The sequence below is a fragment of the Chiloscyllium plagiosum genome, unplaced genomic scaffold, assembly GCF_037043375.1.
Source record: "Chiloscyllium plagiosum isolate Xiang-an unplaced genomic scaffold, Cpla_swu_hap1 HiC_scaffold_46, whole genome shotgun sequence".
Lineage (NCBI taxonomy): Eukaryota > Metazoa > Chordata > Chondrichthyes > Orectolobiformes > Hemiscylliidae > Chiloscyllium > Chiloscyllium plagiosum.
In genome coordinates, this window is record NW_028270184.1 from 31,884,063 (window position 1) to 31,903,970 (window position 19,908).

The window sequence follows — 19,908 nt, forward strand, 5'->3', positions numbered from 1 at the left end:
CGGGGATGGGATAAACAGCACGGTCTCGCGTGGGGACATTCTGCAGATCAGACACAGTGCACTTTATCATTCAGATCATACCACAGTGAAAGCGCTCGAGCAGGCTAATCGGTCACTCGTATCTGTGCCAACTCGGGAATTGCAAAAGATTGGTGAAAGTGGAAGGTGGATTTGTTCACGTTTCAAGTGTTACCGTGAAGCAGGAAGCAGAAGAAGACATACTGTGAAACGATTGAGATCTGACTACAGGAGCAGCAAATAAGTTGTACAGCGCAAAGGAGAACTTTGAACTATTGAATTCTGGTTGATGGGCCGATCAAGCTTTCACTAGGCCACGCTGCTACAGAAGAAACTATGTCAGTGTCTCTCAACATTGTGATGTCACAGGCAAATGACGCCGTTACACTGCAGGAAATTCCTTTTTCCAATGTGAGGGCTGTCCATATGTAAAGTAGCTTATACATCGAATCCTTTCACATAAATAATTCCACTGCACCCCAGTGTGTTTTATTGTCTCCTTTCCACTTTACCTGTGATTGTGCCTGCAGTGAAGGTGCTTTGCTTTTTCTGTGTGTCTTGTACAATCTGGGTGATATGGGGCAGTTGTATTGAACCATCTTCTGACAGTATTTTTCACTTCACTTCAGCCCGCCCTAACTTCGCTATTTGATACCAATCCAGTTGTTTAGGTGTGAAGCGCTCGTCTCAGATCCAGCCTGCCCTCACCCAAAATAAATGGAAAACTTAGTCACACTGTGATCACTGCAATCGAGGGATATCTTCACTCCAAGGTCATTGATAATTCCAAGGATAAAGTTAGGGCTGCAGATGCGGGATATCAGAGTTGTTAGTGTGATGCTGGAAAAGCACAGCAGATCAGGTAACATCCGAGGAGCAGGTGAATTCAGGTTTCAGGCTTAAGCCCTTCATCAGGAATAAGGCAAGTGAGTCGGGGCTGAGAGATAAATGGAAGTGGTGTGGGTTTGAGGGTAAATAGCAGGAAAGTAATAGATGGATGAATAGGAGGGAGAAGATAATAGGTCAGAAGTGGCAGTGATGGAATGGGTCGAGAGGGCGGTGGCGAGTTGAAGGCTTGTGCTTGGGGGAGGGAAAATGAGGAAACTGTTCGAATTCACCTTTATCCCGTGTGTTGTTAGGGTCCCAAACCGGAAGGTGTGGCGTTCCTCCTCCAGGCGTTGGGTGGTATCGGTTTGGCAGCAGAGGAGGTCCAGGACCTGTATGTCTTTGACGGGGTAGGAGGGGGAGTTGAAAAGTTCAGCCACGGGACGGTGAAGTTGGTGGGTGCGGGTGTCCCAGAGATGTTCTCTGAAATGATCTGCAGGAAGGTGTCCTGTCTCTCTGATGTAGAGAAGCCCACACTGGGCGCAACGGATGCAGTAGATGACATTGGTAGCTGTACAGGTGAATTTCTAACGGATGTGGAATGATCTCTTCGGGCTTTGGTTGGAGATGAGGGGAGTGGTGTGGGTGCTAGTTTCACCCCTCCTTTGGTAGCAGTGAAAGGTGGCAGGTGAGGGTTGTGGGCTGGTGGGGGGATGTGTGCACATGAAGAGGGGGTCGTGGAGGTAATGGTGTTTTCGGAATGCTGAAGGGTTGGGTAGCGAAATATATCTCTGGTGGTGTCGGTATGGAGGTGGCATCAGTGGCAGAATATGATGCGTTTTATGCGGAGGTTGGTGGAGTGTAAGGTGAGCACCAGGAGGTTTTGTTCTTATTGCGTTTGAGAGGCGTGGGGTTCAAGGCGTGGTGTGTGAAGTGGATGAGATACACTGGAAGGCATTGTCAACCACGTGGGAAGGCAATTTATGATCGTGGAAGAAGGAGACCAACTGGTCTTTCTGAGGTGTAATTGGCCATCCTGGGAACAGATGTGATGGATGCGGAGGAATTGGGAATAAGGAATAGCGTTTTTACACGAGATAGGGTTGGAGGAGATGTAGTCTAGATACGTGTGGGAGTCGGTGGGTTTGTAGTATATGTCTATAATTAGTCAGTCGCCAGAGACAGTGATGGAGAGGTCCAGGAAGGTGAGGGAAGTTGCCAAGCTGATCCGGCTAAATTTGAGGTCGGGGTGGATGGTGTTGGTGAGCTATTCAACCTCCTAGTTGGAGCACCAAGTGGCGCCAACACATTCATCAATGTAGCGGAGGAACAGGTGGAGTATTGTGCTTGTGTAACTGTGAAAGATGGACAGTTCCGCGTATCTGACAAACAGACAGTCATAGCTAGGTCTAATGCGGGTGCCCATGGCTACCCGTTTCGATGGTGGCGGTGGGAAGATTGGAAATAGAAGTTGTTGATTGTGAGGACTAGTTCAGCCAGGTGGATGGGGATATCCGTGGAAAGGTACTGGTTGGGATGGTGTGCGATTAAGAAATGGAAGGCTTGCAGACTTCTGTCACGGCAGATGGATTTGTACAGGGACTGGATGTCCATGGTGAAAATGACGCGTTGGGGGCCAGAGAAACGAAATTTTGGAAGACGTGAAATGCATAGGGGTGTCAAGAATATAAGTGGGCATTTCCTGGACTGGGGAGATAGGATTGTGTCGAGGTAGGAAGAGATGATTCGGATGGGACAGGCGCAGGCTGAGACAATAGGTCGATTGGGGCAGTCGGGTTTGCGAATCTTCGGAAGGAGGTAGAATTGTGGAGTGCACAGTTCACGGACAATGAGGTTGGAGGTTGTGGATGCGAGATGCCCGGAGGTGATGAGATTGTGGATGGTCTGGGAGATGATGGTTTGGTGATGGGAGGAGAGGTTGTGATCGTGGTGAGTAGGAGAAGGTGCCTGCGAGTTGGCACCTGGCGTCAGCTTTGTCCCTCAGCCCGACTCACAAGCCGAATTCCTGATGAATGGCTTATGCCTAACTCGTACATTCTCCTGCTCCTCGGATGTTGCCTGACCTGCTGTGTTTTTCCAGTACAACGCTCTCGACTCATTTATTATTACTGTCTCATTTCACACTATCAGGTCCATGCTGTCTGTTTGATTCTCGAGAGCACTGTTCTCATGAACTGTGACAAAATCTGCCAATCTGAAACAAAACAGAAATTTCTGTAAAATCACAGGTGTGCAGGCACCATCTGTGCAGATGAATCACAGTTAACGTTTCACATCCACTGGTTCCATCTCTCCACAGATGCTGCAAGACGTCCTGAAATTTTCCAGCAACGCCTGTTTTTGTTTGATTTTCAACATCAGCAATTTTTTTCTTTTATGTTTTCTTATTTTCTACCAATATGATTTGGCTAAAGATTACGTTAAATGTTTTAAATCTGACTGTGATGGAACGGCCAGATTCCACCACCCCACTATTTTTATTTGGTTCACGTGACCAATGCCTTTCCACTTGGTCACCGCACCCTACAGCTGCACTGCATATAAATTGACAAAATTGTGGCATTCTCTCGGATTGGTAATCAGGAGCGAGATTGATTGAAATTGTTGAAAACATAAGATAAACTGAGAAAATCCAGGTTATTAAACGGGAAACTGAAAGGGAAACAGAGAACAGCGAATGACAATGTTTTGACAAAATTGAAATGTAATTGCTCAAGATTCAGAGAGTGCTTTCATCCACAAACATACCATAATGTGGAATGTAATGTTTGGGACAACTAATGCAAGCAGATTGCAAAAATCTTAGTTTTAAAATCTTGCTGCAACTGTTTTCGTTTAATGAACGCACACATGGGATTTGGTGCTGTAATGATTCGCTAAACCGGAGAAGGAAATCCTTGCCTTCGAGGATACGTCCGTAATGTTCACTGATTTATCCCAGTAATGGCAGGACTATCCTCTTGAAGCATATGTTCCATGGTGTTTCGAATGAGTAGGGAATGTCTCCATTCACAAAATAATCATTCAGTAGAATTCAATACAGGGACCCATTAAATGATGAACAAATTGAACACCAAAACGGACATACGGTATACAATAGCTACGACAATTACTATGTGAAACCTGTTGATTTCAGATCCACGGTGGCCTTTGGTGATGGCATTTACTGTCCAGAACCAGTCTGCACTGGAATGATTGGAGACACACTATGAAGTATTTGAACTTTAGTCACCTTTAGAAATAGCTGAGACTCACTCAGGGCACGGTGTATTAGAGATGTTGGCCTTACAAACCTTTCGAACATTTTGTGGAAGAATAAAGGGAGTGATAGATAACTTTCGTCTCCGTGGAGACGATGTTCATGAACTGGATAGATAATACTTTACCTTATTGGAGTTTATGCACAGAGACGTCATATTTAAAAAGCAAAGAGTTCATAGTGTAACTGTAAAATTTGTAGGTCACTCTCAGTGGGAGCATTGTGTGGAATCCTTGCCCTCATTCTCCACCAAAAACATGTAAAGAAGTTAGAAAGGGCATAGACACTGTTTCCTGGATAGCAAGATATTAGAAAGCCAAGTGACGTTGTTTACTGAGACATAAAAATATCAGAAAGGGTACAAACGGGATGATAGAAAAAATGAAGGAGTTTATTCACGAGATTTGGAAATGCTGGAGCAGAAACACGCAAGTTTGAAGTAAACAAATAAGATTTTCACATAACGCGAGGTTTGAATGACTAAATCGGGGAAATGCCCTCTTTTGAGTGAATCAACAACTTTAGTTAGAACTTCAAAATCATTAGTGAATGATTAAGAAAAGATTGGATGAGAGTTTCTTCCACTCAATAGAGTTAATTAAATCGTGAACAACTTCCAGAAATAAAGCGTAGAAGCTGATTTCACAATGTTTTAAAAGATACACGAACAAACATACAAGGAGGAATTTACCATTGAGAGAAAGTCAGTGTGGTTGCGAAACAATTTCGAATTTGGTTGACTTCAGACACAAAGACATTTCAGGAGCACGTACAACTGATTAAGATTGAGTATAAAATGTTCATGGATTGGTAAGGTCTGGCGTATTTTTCAAGGTGAATCTATGCAAATGGAGCTGATGTCCTAAAATAACTGCAGACAGAAGTTATAGCCTAATGCATAGGAATTGAATCGTCACTTGGAGACGCAACACCTACTTTAAAGATTTGACCACATTCACATGGTATTATGTATATATCGTACATTCTTAACTCCACCCAAGAAATGCACCAAGAAGACTCTGTCCTTTTGTGTTGTTAACCCTCTGTACTTCTCTGCAGCACGCCATTGAAGATAAAATATGCTCGGACCAAAATTCAATTCAGGACAATATTCAAACGGTCCTTTGTGATTTTTTTTATTATTGCGATAACCTTTGTGAATTTGTAACAAACTGTGTATCATGAAACCAGTTCAACATCTATTTTCCCGGAATTTAACGCAGTGCACATGGGAAACGTTATCCATCTGCTGAAAAATCACCTTTGGCTCTCTCTCCACACATGTCTCTTCACGTTTTAGATACTTGCAGTTATGTAGGAGTTATACAGAAAAGGTCGTTTCTCAATCCACAAACACGGGTATTTTCCCATAAACTTGGCTTTGCTCAATATCACTTTCTATCCATACCCCTCAACACGACGACTTATTGAAGCTGCTCAATGTGAGGCTCAAACTTAAAACTTCGGCACAGCACAGCCCACTATACTGGAACAGAGATACCGTGTGCTGGTCACCTGCAGCACAGGAGCAACACATTAATGCTTACCTTCACATTCCTGGTTGTACCTTAACGTTTGGGAAACCAAGTTTCTCTGGTTCCATGGCTATTAACTGCGATTATACGATCATCTTCACCAGTGGTTCTGACCCCGAGTGAGGAACGTGGTGAGCTACTCATTGCAAAGATGGATAGATTGTTGAAATATACAATTTCAACATTTGCCTTCACTAGCTAATGAACATTTTATTTTGTTTTTCATCTGTAGAAATCTTAAAATCTTCATCTTTAACAGACTCAATGACATATCTCCATTGTGTCTCTGCCATCAAATTCCAAAGTGTAAAGCCCCTCTGAATTCTTCCACCTCAGTCTGCTGTTTGGGAAGTGTTCCTGTTGTGGGAAATGCACTTCCCCGTGTGTCACCTGCTACTCCCAGCATACGCTCTGGCACTGCACTCATTTTCCTTCTGACACTTGCTCACTGTGTTGCTGTGATCATACAGTGACTTGGTGTCGCACGGCCCAGGAAATGATCCAGTTCAAGGTTTTTCCATTGTGGAATTCAATTGTCAGTTTAGCCTTATTTAGGATTTTGAAATTGCCTGTCCTGTACACAAGTGCGTGTCAAAAATATCTGAGCAGAAGAAATGTGTTCCGATTAATGACATTGAACACTGTGCACTCTCCTCCAGTCTGGAAAACAATTCCTCACAGGCAATTTAATAGACAATAGACAATACGTGCAGGAGTAAGTACCTATAGCTGCCCTTCGAGCCAGCACTACCATTCATTATGATCATGGCTGATCATCCTCAATCAGTATCCTGTTCCTGCCGTATCCCCATAACCCTTGATTCCACTATCCTTATGAGCTCTATCCAACTCTTTCTTAAAAGAACACCTCCTGCTTTCTCGTATTCTTCATTCCGTTGACTTCAAATCTTCACAGAATTCAACAGACCTTGTTACATAGTCTTTTCTTCATTTTTGTTCAGATCACTGCGAGCCGAATGGGAATGCACTTACCCCACAACCCAGAGGTCAGACCATAGTCTTGGAACAGTACTGCGCTATTTATCATTTCACCAACACCAGGGAGAAATATCTGCTGTTCTCCATAATTTACGCAATTCAGTTATTAATAAGGTCATATGCTCCCTGGCATGTCTGACGAGGTGCCAGAGACGTTAAGGCGATGGACTGCTAATCTATTGTGTTTTGCACGCGTGGGTTCGAATCCCACTCTCGTCGCTGTTTCCAATGTTGCTATTTTTGTATGCTCACAGCTGTCTTATTGAAATTGGAACTCCAATGGTCAGTTTATATGCATCGACGCTATTATAAAATCTCAAAGAATAATTTGAGCCAGTTGCCTAAACTGCATTGAAATGTAGATTGCATTGGGATAATGAAAAGGAACGCGATTTTATTTTTCAAGTCAAGCTGCTGTGACGTTTTATCGTATGAAAGAGATCCTGGAAAACCAAATAACGAGAGATGCGAAGGGCATGTTTATGCAGTGGGATTGTTAATGACTGTTTTGTCAGATGAAATCTGGAGCAGGTTGAGTAGAATTGAATCATCTTGGTGAGAAGAGCACAGAGAGACAGCACAAAATAATGGAGATATTTCAAAAGTGGCAGGGCATGTGTGTAGGGGCACCGGGAACTGGCTGTAAATGCACAATAGAGAATTGCCGATGATGGTGCCGTGCATGGGCACGGAGAGACATACACATTGGTCTCTCCCTCGCCCGTTGCTCTAGCCATTAATGAAGGCTGGGCATGAGGCACATATATACACAAGATATGGGAAGCAAGCTCCCTCTCGTTATGCACACACCGGATGCATCACAATGGACAATGAACAACTAGAAAAGTCAGCATGTTAACTGTAGGGACTGAACCTAAACTGTGGATCAATAACTGCAGATTCATGCAGTGTAAGCACGAAAAATGATTTAATGTGTCTTTGTACGCATGTCATTAACAGACCTTTCATTCTAATACCCGTGTGGTTGAAAGAAGAGGACACCACATGTCAAGATGGATGACAACGTAACCAACTTTGCTTTGAAATTGAGATCTATTTGATCATTTTACACAGTGAACAAGTTACTTTTAAATAATGCAAACCACATTCCCTCACCTGGAATAAAAGTGTGATTTCATTACAAACATTGTCCTTGCTAAGTAGCAGTTACTCAACATGAAAAATAGGACGTAAGTTTTATTGAGCATACATCAATTAGCACCATTATCTGATTTCGGATTGACTGCAATATGCACATGCTAAACAACATTTAAGAAAGAATGTCTTTTGGAAATAATCATTCGGTGGTGACTAAAAATAATATTAAATTCACATGATGCGGATATTCCACCAATGGCTCCAGTGGTGGAAATGATCAGTGGGCACTATTTCTATGATGATGTAGAGGTGTGTGAGCTGTCAGGTATGGGAGCTCCCACCTCATCTGGAGCAGCGTCTGTTGACATGGACCAGGGAGCATTTTGACATCAGTTTGGGATTTCCAACCACACTGGGAACAGCCTTTATTGACTTGGAGCAGCAGGGAGCATTGAGGCATCAGGCTGAGAGTTCCAACCACAACTGGAGAAGCTTCTATTGACATGGAGCAGCAGGGAGCATTGGGACATCAGACTGGGAGCTCCAGCCTCATCTGGAGCAGCCTCTATTGCCATGAAGGAGCAGGGAGCATTGAAACAGCAGGCTGCGAGATCTCAACTAATTTGAAGCAGCTTCAGTTGACATGGAGCAAGGAGCTTTGCGAGATCCGTCTGGGAGCTCCACTGTCACCTGGAGTAGCTTTTAATGACATGTAGCAGCAGGAAGCATTGGGACATCAGACTGATAGATCCAACCTCAACTGGACCGCTTCTATTGACATGGAGGAGGGAGCATTTGGACATCAGACTGGGAGCTCCAACCTCACAAGGACCAGCATTTAGTGACATGTATCAGCTGGGAGCATTGGGACATCAGACTGGTAGATCCAACCACAACTGGACCGCTGCTATTGATATGGAGCAGGGAGCATTGGGACATCAGACTGGGAGCTCCAACTTCAAACAGAGCAGTTTCTATTGACATGGAGAAGCAAGGAGCATTGGAACGTCAGGTTGGGAGCTCCAACCTCACCTGGAGCAGCTGGTATTTATATGGAAGAGGAGGGAGGATTGGGACATTTGGCTGGGGGAAAGGATATTCAACAATTTTAATCTGAAATAAAATGTGTTTCAACAACTCAGATGTTAATTGATTTATGAAGAAACTTTCCCAGGAAAATAATTAATTCTTTAGATATTAAAGACAAGTCCTGCAAATATCCAATTCAGGAAAACGCATCGGTACGGAGAGAAATGGGAATGATGTTTCATGTCTTTGTCTTTTCTTTTCTGGCCAACTCTGCACTGGATTACATCATCGGAAGGACGTTTTCACTCATTTCATGTTGTTCAGTTTCCTGCAAATACGGACAGGTCATTAACCTAATCTAAAGCTGAAAAGTAATGAGAATATGCGATGTTATGATTAGGCTGGAGTTTACCTCAAATTATGGTGAAAACGCAGCAAAGTAAATTGCAATTCCCTTGATCAGCAGTGACCTCATTGATTTGTTAATCGGATTGTGAATGGTCGTTTTTTTGAGGACAATTTGAAGTGAATCAATGATGGTGATTATCTTTGTTCTTTGTTCACCTTGTGACTGTTACTGTTATTGCTCATGTCCTTGTTAACACCACAGCTCTGCAGATTGTAAAACCTCAGCTATGCATCCGGCCAGTGGTACAACCATTCGTAGAGCTGGCTACGGATCAGGCGGTTGAAAGTTCGAATTTACTTGGCGCAAGCACATTGTGGAGATTCATCACACATCCAAACTAATCATTTTTGTTCGGCTGAAGTGGATAATATTTGAAATTTTCATCTCCACGAACAAACATTCTCTCATTGTCTTCAATCAGTTAAACTTTACCAAGAACTATCAGAGTAAAAATCACACAGCACCAGAATGTACCAAAAAGACATATCTGGAAGCACCAGTGTTCCATGCACTGCTTCTTCATTCGGTGTTTGTCAACTGTTGGAATCTAAAATGGCTTTGTGTGATTTTTAAATTTGTCCGCCCCAGTCCAACACCAACACCTCAAAGTCATGGGTACCATCGACACCACGAACGGTCGGTTAAAGTCCAGATGATCTTCCAAAAGACCGTGCATATTGACACATACACCAAGTTTCTGCAGAAAAAACACCCACCTAATGAAGGAGCGGCTCTCTGAAAGCTAGTGCTTCCAAATAAACCTGGTGGACTATGCCCTGATATTGTGGAATTTTTAACTTTGTCTACTCAACTCAAACACTGGCACTTACATATCATAGAGAACACAAGTCATGTCCCAGCGCTGTCAGAGAAGGCAATCCTGGAATATCCCCACACATTGCTCATAGGTACGTTTCGTTTTCAGAAAGCAACGCACTCAATCGCTGCAGCTCTTATGTATGAAAAGCACAGAAAATAAATAGCTGAGACTCAGTTTTTACAGTATTTTGAAACTCTTTGGGAAGTGGAATGAGAGGAGAATGAAGGATTAACTGTCCGACTGTGCAGAGAGAGGGAAGGCACTATTCCCTTCTTTGAAGAGCTGGGGTATTGACTGATCTAAGGCATGAAACAAATTCCTGGTAGAGCTGCGCTCTCTGCATCAGGAATAAGAAGTCCTGATTTCTTGAACAGTAATTAAACCCAGGCCACTCAGATAAAGCGCTGAATACTAACCACTAGACCACCAGTGATGAGGGCAGAAGCAGTTGCACCGTTTCTTCATAGCACAGTTTTTGAAATTATGTCACTGCAGATATGTTTCCCGTCAAAAATGATTGAATTATCGAGTGTTTACAGCACAGAAATGGGTCCCTTCCTCTCATTTCCCAGCACTTGGTCTGTAACCTTATAAGGTCTGACGTTTCACGTGTTCACCTGAAAGCTGATTTCTCTGGAACGTTTTAATCTCGTAATATACAATAAATGATATTAAAGTTTGAGATGGGAAAAATGTGTTCACATTCAGTCGGGAAACCGAACTCCATTTTTACCCACAGACTGAAGCACGCAGACACATTTCCCCAAGAGTGACACAATCCTCAGGAGAAAACAAGCAGAAAGTAAGATTTCAATGATTTGGCTGATATTGTCCCATTTTAGACTTCAACACCAGTGTCTCGTTACAGCAAAGAAAGGAAGCATTCAGCCCCTCCCGTCCCAGTGTTCCTTGCCCATTGTTTCCCCTTCAATCTGCAGTTTGTACTGCCTCACCTCGTTCTTGCTGTCAAACTTGATCATTGCTCACGCCCGCTATTTCCTGTCCTGCCAAACGGTTTTCCTCAAGTTCTTGGAATGAAAAACAGGAATGGCCTATTTCAAGCACTTTTCTAGTTTACAAGGCCAGTGTTTCACCACTGAGCAAGCACATTTAAAGCTCAGAGAGAAGGTCTCATACATTATAAACTGAAATGCAAAGATGATTGGATAGCCTCAGTATTGTAAACCAACCAGACCGAAATAGAGCCGAGAGGCTATGCACAGAAGGATGAGAGTATAGAATGACAAATCTCATGGTGTCCAGGGTGGTGTTAACAGAAGTCTTCCCTGGTAGTATAGTGATGAGGATTCAATACTTTCACTGTCATGGCTTGTTAAATGTTAACGTTTACAGTAATCAATATAAAATACAACCTGATATTTAAAAGCAGAATGGTGTTGTGCAGAAGACAGAATTGTTTCCCTGCATGACCTAATAAGAGAGCTCAGAAGAGCCAGGAGGAGACATGAGAGCCAGAAGGAGACATGAGAAGTTGTTGGCGGATAGGATCAGGGTTAACCCTAAGACTTTCCATAGGTATGTCAGGAATAAAAGAATGACGAGAGTTAAATTATGGCCAATCAAGAATAATAGTGGGAAGTTGTGTGTGGAGTCAGAGGAGATATGGGGAAACACTAAATAAATAGTTTTCGACAGTGTTCACTATAGAAAATGAAAATGTTGGCGAGGAAGATACAGAGATACTTGCATCTAGACTAGAAGAGATTGAGGTTCACAAGGAAGAGGTATTAGAAATACTGCAGAGTGTGAAAATAGACAAGTCCTCTGGGCCGGATGGGATCTATCCTAGGATCCTCTGGGAAGCAAGGGAAGAGATTACCAGCCTGTGGCATTAATCTAGAAATCATTCTTGTCGACAGGAATAGTACCTGAGGACTGGGAGGATTGCAAATGTGGTTCCCTTGTTCAAGAAGGTTAGTCGAGAAAACCCTGGTAATTAAAGACCAGTGAGTTTCACTTCAGCTGTTGGTAAAGCATTGCAAAAAGTTATAAGAGATAGAATTTCTAATCATCTCGAAAATAATAATCTGATCAGGGACAGTCAGCACGGTTCTGTAAAGGGTAGGTCGTGCCTAACAAATCTTATTTAGTATTTTGACAAAGTGACCAAACAGGTAGATGAGAGTAAACAGGTTGATGTGGTGTATATGGATTTCAGCAAGGCGTCCGATAAGGTTCCCCACAGTAGGCTATTATACAAAATGCAGAGGAATGGGATTGTGGGAGACATAGCAGTTTCAATCAGTAATGGACTCGCTGAAAGAAAACAGAGGGTTGTAGTTGATGTAACATGTTCATCTTGGTGTCCAGTTAATAGCGGCGTTCCGCAAGGGTCGGTGTTGGGTCCACTGCTATTCGTCATTTTTATAAATGACCTGGATGAGGGCATAGAAGGTTGGATTAGTAATTTTGCGGACGACACTACGGTCGGTAGATTGTGGATAGTGACGAAGGATGCAGTAGGTTGCAGAGAAACATAGATAGGATGCAGAGCCGGGCTGAGAGGTGGCAAATGGAGTTTAATGTGGACAAATGTGAGGTGATACACTTTGGATGGCGTAATCAGAATGCAAAGTACTGGGCTAATAAGATTCTTGGGAGTACAGGTGAACAGAGAGATCTCGGTGTCCATGCACACAAATCCCTGAAAGTTGCTACCCAGATTGACAGGGTTGTGAAGAAGGCATACAGTGTTTTGGCCTTTATTAATAGAGGGATTGAGTTCCGGAATCAGAAGGTTATGCTGCAGCTGTACACAACTCTGGTACGGTCACATTTGGAGTATTGTGAACAGTTCTGGTCACCGCATTATAAGAAGGATTTTGAAGCTTTGGAAAGGGTGCAGAGGAGATTTTCTAGGATGTTGCCTGGTATGGAAGGAATGTCTTACGAGGAAAGGCAGAGGGCCTTGAGGCTGTTCCCGTTAGAGAGAAGGAGATTGAGAGGTGACTTAATGGAGACATACAAGATAATCAGAGGGTTAGATAGGGTGGACAGGGGGAGCCTTTTTCCATGTATGGGTACGGCAAAAACGAGGGGACACAACTTTAAAGTGAGGGGAGATAGATATAAGACAGATGTCAGAGGTAGTTTCTTTACTCAGAGAGTAGTAAGGGTATGGAATGCTTTACCTGCGACGGTAGAAGATTCGTCAAGATTAAGTGCATTTAAGTCGTCATTGGAGAGGCATATGGACGTACATCGAACAGTGTAGATGGGATGGACTTCAGATTCTTATGATAGGGCGGCGCAACATCGAGGGCCGAAGGGCCTGTACTGTGCTGTAATGTTCTATGTTCTACATGCTTCAGTTCCACATCAGCAATGTCATCTGCAATTGCCTGACGTTCAATCAGTTTAAAACAAGAACGGAGGGGGCGTCAGGAAATCGGAAGGGGAATAGTGGTTTGTGAGAGTTAACTACATGCCTCGTGGATCCAGGTTTAATGTAGATACTGAATATCGGTTTTCCTGTTTACCTTGGTATACTGATCACTACGGATCGAATACCCAATATTGTCTGCCCTTTGTGTGTTGTTCTTTGTACATTTCACCTCGGTTCAGTGCTCCGGGGGAACAACGTTTTTTTTAAAATTTGGCACGTTTTTCTCAGGTCGGTTTTGTAGTTTCATATTAAGGCCAACAATTTCAGGAACAGATAGACACCATTCAGACCATCAAGTCTGCGCCGCTATTGAACTGCACTTTCTTGCCTTTCTCCATAACGCTTGATGTCTTTGCTGTTTGAAGATCTGCCGATCTCAGCCTCATTCCTCAACAGCCTTCTGCTACAAGAAAGTCCACTGATACAGAACTGTTTGAGAGAATAAATGCTTCTTCATCTCTATTTTAATTTTGGGATCCGCATTCTAATACGAAGTTAAAAATCACACAATACCAGGTCATTGTCCAAAAGGTTTAATGGAAGCAATAGCTTTTGGAGAGCTGCTCCTTCATCAGGTGGCTGTGGAGTACACAGTGGATAGGTACAGAATTTAGAGCAAAAAATTACAGTTACTGTCACTGAAATTATACATTGAAAAATGCCTTGATTGTTTGTTAAGTCTTCCATCTGTTAGAATGACTATGTTAGGTTCACTTCTTTCTTATGTAAATAGAAAAACTTTCTTTTAACAGTTACATTCGCAGTTGAACTTTACCAATTAGTGTCATCACAGATAATATGTTGACAGTGTTAGTCCCTGTGTGCTTCGTCCGTGCCATAATGTTTAGACTGACGCTAATCTAAAAAAAAACATGCTGCAGGCAAGGATGCTTTAAGGCATGGTACATTGGTAAAGACGAGCAGAGGATACAGCAATGGAATGGGCACTGCACATCAATCACAGACAGGTATGCCCCTTCCCAGTTGGAGAGCACTTCAGTGGTCCAGGACATTCTACCTCGGACCTTCGGGTGACAATCTTCCAGGGCAGGCTTCGGAACAGGCAGCAGCTAAAGTTGCCCGCACAGAGACTGATAGCTAAATTCGGTACCCATGGGAATGGCCTCAGCCTGGTCCTTAGGTTCACGTTACAGTACAGGTGATCCCATTGCCCTATCTACAAACAGAGTCCCTCCTACACACGCGCGCACACACACACATATACGTTTGTGTGGTGAATTTGTATTTGCTGAGTTACATTCTACTTTTCTCAAAAACTGCATGAATCCATGTAAGTCTCTGCTAACTCATTTTTATAAATTAGAATCAGTTTAAACCTTATGGAACAGACAGCAGCACACGGGGGCAGACATCAATTGTTGAATTTCACCTGAGAATGAAACTTTAAAATAACAAGTTTTGCACTTTACATATGAAAGAAGCGAAGCTAACATGGTCATTGTAACAGATCGGAGACTTAGCAAACAATCAAGGTATTTTTCAATGTATAATTTCAGTTACATCACACTGTAAACTTACTGTGTACTCCACAATCGCCTGATGAATGAGCAGCAGTCCGAAAGCTAGTACTTCCAATTAAGCCTGTTGGACTCTAATCTGGTGTTGTGTGATTTTCAAATTTGCATACCCCAGTCCAAAACCGGCATCTCCAAGTCATTCAATATGAGGCTCTCTGGTCACAGAACCAAAATTTCTGCATCCAACTTATTAAATCCTTGAAAAAAACCTGTATGTTTCAATAAAGATTATATGTGTAGTACTGAGTCTGAGCAGGCAAAGGCAACTGATTTCAGCGTATCTTCGCATTTGATTTCATCTCCGATATAAAATTCTCACTGACTCTGACAGAACTGCTACCTTTGCTGTTTTGTAATGTCAGGAACTCATGTTTAATTTAAGATTTTCATAAGGAACAACATTTTTTTTTTCCTGACTGGAAATCAACATTGGGAAATAGCAATGAGACCGCTGAATTTCAGCACTTTCGCACCAAGGAAGCCATATGCAATGCTTGGAACTTTTCTTGATGACTTTGTTTTTGCCTATTTTGTTCAGTTGAAAAATGGCAGTTTTTGAGTTTTTTAGAGCATGGTGAGAGGCCCTTCAGCCTTTTGTATCAGTATCAGTCATCAAACATCTGGGTTGTAAACACAGTTTCCAGCACGTGACTCATCGCCTGGTGTGTTCTAACATTTCAAGTCTTTCGATAAATTGTTATTCAATTTCTTAAGGTCTTAAGTGGAACAAAAACAACTCTGTGAACTAACAGTTCTGAAATGCAAACTCTTTCTCAGAGCCGTTTGTCAGTTTTCCTCATGATGCTGCTGAAAATGTTTCTGCACTCACATCTGAATTGGTTTACCCTGTTTCTTCCCCAGCTTCCTTCTTCTTTCTATTAAATGGTTTATATTCCAATACAGACACAAGGTGCAGGTTGCGGAAGTCACATGTTTGCACTTTCACTGACACTCTGTCTCGCCGGGAGCTGCAGACCTTCCCCACGCTGATTCTGATAGCACTGTCCTTCCTGCGACATGTCCCATGGAGAATGGAAGGACAGGCATTAATAACCCGAACTTGGAAATGGAGCGAAAGTTTTAAAACATTTACAGTACCGCAGCGAGGAATTGAGCTCCTATCTCCCACCTAACATACGGCGACACGAACCACTATACTACCGAGGACACCAGTTTCAAAGGAGGCACTTCAGCCCATTGTGGTTGCATTTGTCAAAGGCAACTGCTTAACGACCCGAATCGTTTAGCCCATAGCCTTACAAGTATTGGCAGAACATATTCACATCTGAATATTCCTTCAGGTTATAAGGTGTGCTGCCTCTCTGACCCTTACAGACAGTGTGTTCCAAATTCGATCACCCGCCAGCCTATACTGCGTTTCTACACATCTACTTAAACCTTTCTGTCTCTCTCCTTAAATTTCTGGCCCCCTGTGATCGTTCTTTCCATCGATGGGAAACGCTTCTTCAGTCTACCTTATCTATCCCCCTCACAAACTCCTCTGCAAGGTGACAAACAAACCCAGTTTGTCCTGTCTCCCTTCATGAGTGAAACTCTTCTGCCGAGACACTATCCGAGTGAATTTCTCCTGCAACTTTCCCAGTGCGAACTCATCCCTGGACAATTCTAGCAATGAGCTGAATGAACATATTTCCATTCTGTAACAGCATCGGGGATAGCTCTGCAGCATTTATTGCCTTCCGGTTTGGAGTCACGTGGACGCCAGACCAGATAAGGACGGTAGTTTCCTTCCCTCAAGGACGTCAGTGAAACAGATGGGTTTTTCAGACAACGTATTCTTAATTCTAGGCATTTATTGCAATCACATACTAACATCGTCGTGGTGTGGTGGGAATCCAACCCGTCTCCACAGAAGATTAGCTGGATTTGCTGTGTTAACAATCCAGCGATAGTATCACTAGGCTATCGCAGAAAGGCCTCATGGTGGATCTTTTCCAATAGAGTCTCTTTTCCCCAGTTATTCCCTATGCCATTTTATTGAGCCTCACGCTCCAATAATCTCTGGTCCATGTCAGTAGAAGCTGCTAAAAGAGAATTGATCTCATAGCCACGATATCCAAATGGACTGAATGATTTGAAGGTGCCAATTAAGAGATTGGGGCATGGTCACCCAGCAACAGTGAGTGCAATGGCACAGACTGGATGGTATCAGACTGCAAGTGTATATTAGATTGTGCAATGCCTCATTCAAATGGGACGAGGGACGGAAAAGAGAGCTAGGGAGCGTGCGAGGGAGAGACATCTTCGAGAACTTTTGGGTTTAAATCCTGATACATGAAATATCAGAGAACAAAATTCGATGGAAAACAGATCATCACCTCAGAGAATATTATCTTGTAAAAACGATTAATTTCTGACTGTGTTTCACCAAAAGTAAAACTTTTAGAGAACTGACCGCCATGATGTGGATTCGAGCCGGGGTCGCTGCAATCACAACGCAGAATACGATCGACTGAACGGTTACAGCATTCCACAGACCACGCTTGCAAACTGCAACCAACATGATAGCAGAGGAAGATTGTATAATATCAGGACTTAGCGACAGGCATGTGGGAAAGCAGAATGAACCGAATCTTTAACTTTAGCGTCCCCAGAGACTGTGGAGATTCTACGAATGAGAGTATTGGAGAATGGGATGAATGAAACTCTCCAAACTCTTGGGAGAGTGCAGAATATTGTTGAAACGTATGCTTCAATAGCATTATAGTTGAACATCGGCTACTTCATCACTTTGCCCACACAAGGCAGTACCAACTGCTGCATGCAATCACACATAATCCCAGTTCCAGACGCGGAATCAGGGAAACTGTGTGAAGCAGCCACGAATATCCAATTGGAATTGGGATGGAATGACGAGAGAGAGGCGCATGTATTTCCCAGGTTGAGACAGCTCCTGGTCAAAAGCGGGGCGGAAGAGAATACTTGCCCCCATTTATAATATTATGATCATAAACTGTACATGTTGCTGAGACAGCCGATTGGCGCATCTAAAGCGTCTGGAGTCTTCAGGTTTGGGATGGCAAGGTTCGAAATTTCATCTTCATGTTTGGATCCATGATTTTGATATTGACAGTAGCATCTGCTTTTGCTCGCATCAGCTCAGAATCAGCTTCTTGTTCTCAATAAATACTGCAACCTGGAGAAGGTGGTGTTTTGGTGTTGTGGTCACCCTTGGGGACACACACACAGAACTGGTAATGTTAAAGTTCGACGAACAAAACCTGGAATGGAAGCCTGACCTCAGGAACAGAGAACATGACTTTAATTTCCTGCAATCCCATTCATGCACGTCCCTTGCGCAGAGGATGCTGCCATCTTTACCCAATCCTGCTTACTTGTGACTCCTGGGCCAGAACAACATAGCTGACCCTTAATCCGAGAATGCTGACCGTGTCAAGAAGCAGGCCATTCGGCCCTTCCAGTCGACACCATCCCTCTGAAGCACATCCTAGCAGACCCACACTCCATACCTATGCCGTTCCCCTTCATTTCCCATGGCTGATCCCAGTAACCTGCTCACCTTCAGACCGTGGGAGGAAACTCACACAAGCAGCCTCTCAGCATGTGGGACTGCGTACACCACTCCAGTGCATTGATCTGTACACCAGGAGGAGCTACCCTCCAAACATGTAGAGCTGTGTACACCACGCCAGTGCATTGCTCAGTAACACTGTGTTAGATCCCTGCCCAGCGTGGGGAAACTTGCAGCCCATGCTGGAAGTGACAGGATGTGCAGTTCCCACCCATTTACAGCCCCATATCTCCATTGTGCCATGACAAGGGGGTGCTGTGGGTGTGAACATCACTGCCAGAGAGAGATGGCGGAGTAATCAGCTTAAATAGCATCACATGGTAGGCGTTTGGGAAATAGACAGAGAGGGGGAGACTGAGAGACAGTGTCATGGAAGGATGTGTTCCCAGGTTTCAGAATGCTGAAATGTCGACACTTCGATAGCATCCTGTAACATGAGCCAGTCTTCCCAGGAAGATTGGTGTGAGGTCAGATGAGCATTTGTTCTGCAGCTTTGTAAATGAAATTGGTTTCGACAGAATCTATGACTCATTGGGCAGATTCTGACAATATTTCTTCTCAGTGCATTTTCATTGAGTGCGACAGAGGGATTATCTGCACGAGGCTGAGCTAGTTTCGTGGTGCTATCTCGTCGAACTCACCTCATTAACTACCCCCCCAGCCCATGGTGTCGCTCTTATTCAATACCAGCTCGATTTCTCCCACACATCATGGCTGGAGGTACTCACCATCGCCCCTGTGTCCCTGAATATTCCGTTATCCCTGGCACTAGTGTCATCTTTAAAAGGCCAATGGGCACACGATTTAGATTTGTCAGTTTGGAGCTGCCCTGCACAGTTTACCCCGAGCATGGCAGCTAAGGAGCAATTACACCACGGTTTGTCGACAGGGGCACGGAGGTCTGGGGGGATGGGCTAGTACAGTGGGGGACCATTCTCTTCCCAGAGGGGCCCACATTGCCAGACACACCGAGCATGGTCTGAGCTCCTCACCCAGCTCAGTGAAGTATCTGCCATCGGAAGAAATGCCCAGCAATACAGGACAAGCATCAATAACCTTCCCCGTTCTGTCAGGATAAATATCACCGTATTCTCTCTGCTCCCTCACCCTCACTGTAAATCTGTTGTAGCACCGACCCCCGAACAAGGCTCATGTTCCAACACTCTCACTACTGCATGCAGCTCCTTCCTCCATCCCTCCCCCCCCCCTCTCTCTCTCTCGTTTCCCTCCACTTTATCCGCTACATATATAACACTGCATGGATACAACACTGTGGACTGACTCACTCCGGACACCGCACCATGTGCCCCCTCCCCACCTACACTAACACTAACAGCAGGGAACTCCCTCCCACTCTCCCTTTCTGTCCTATTCCAGGAGAAACAGCCTGAAATAGGA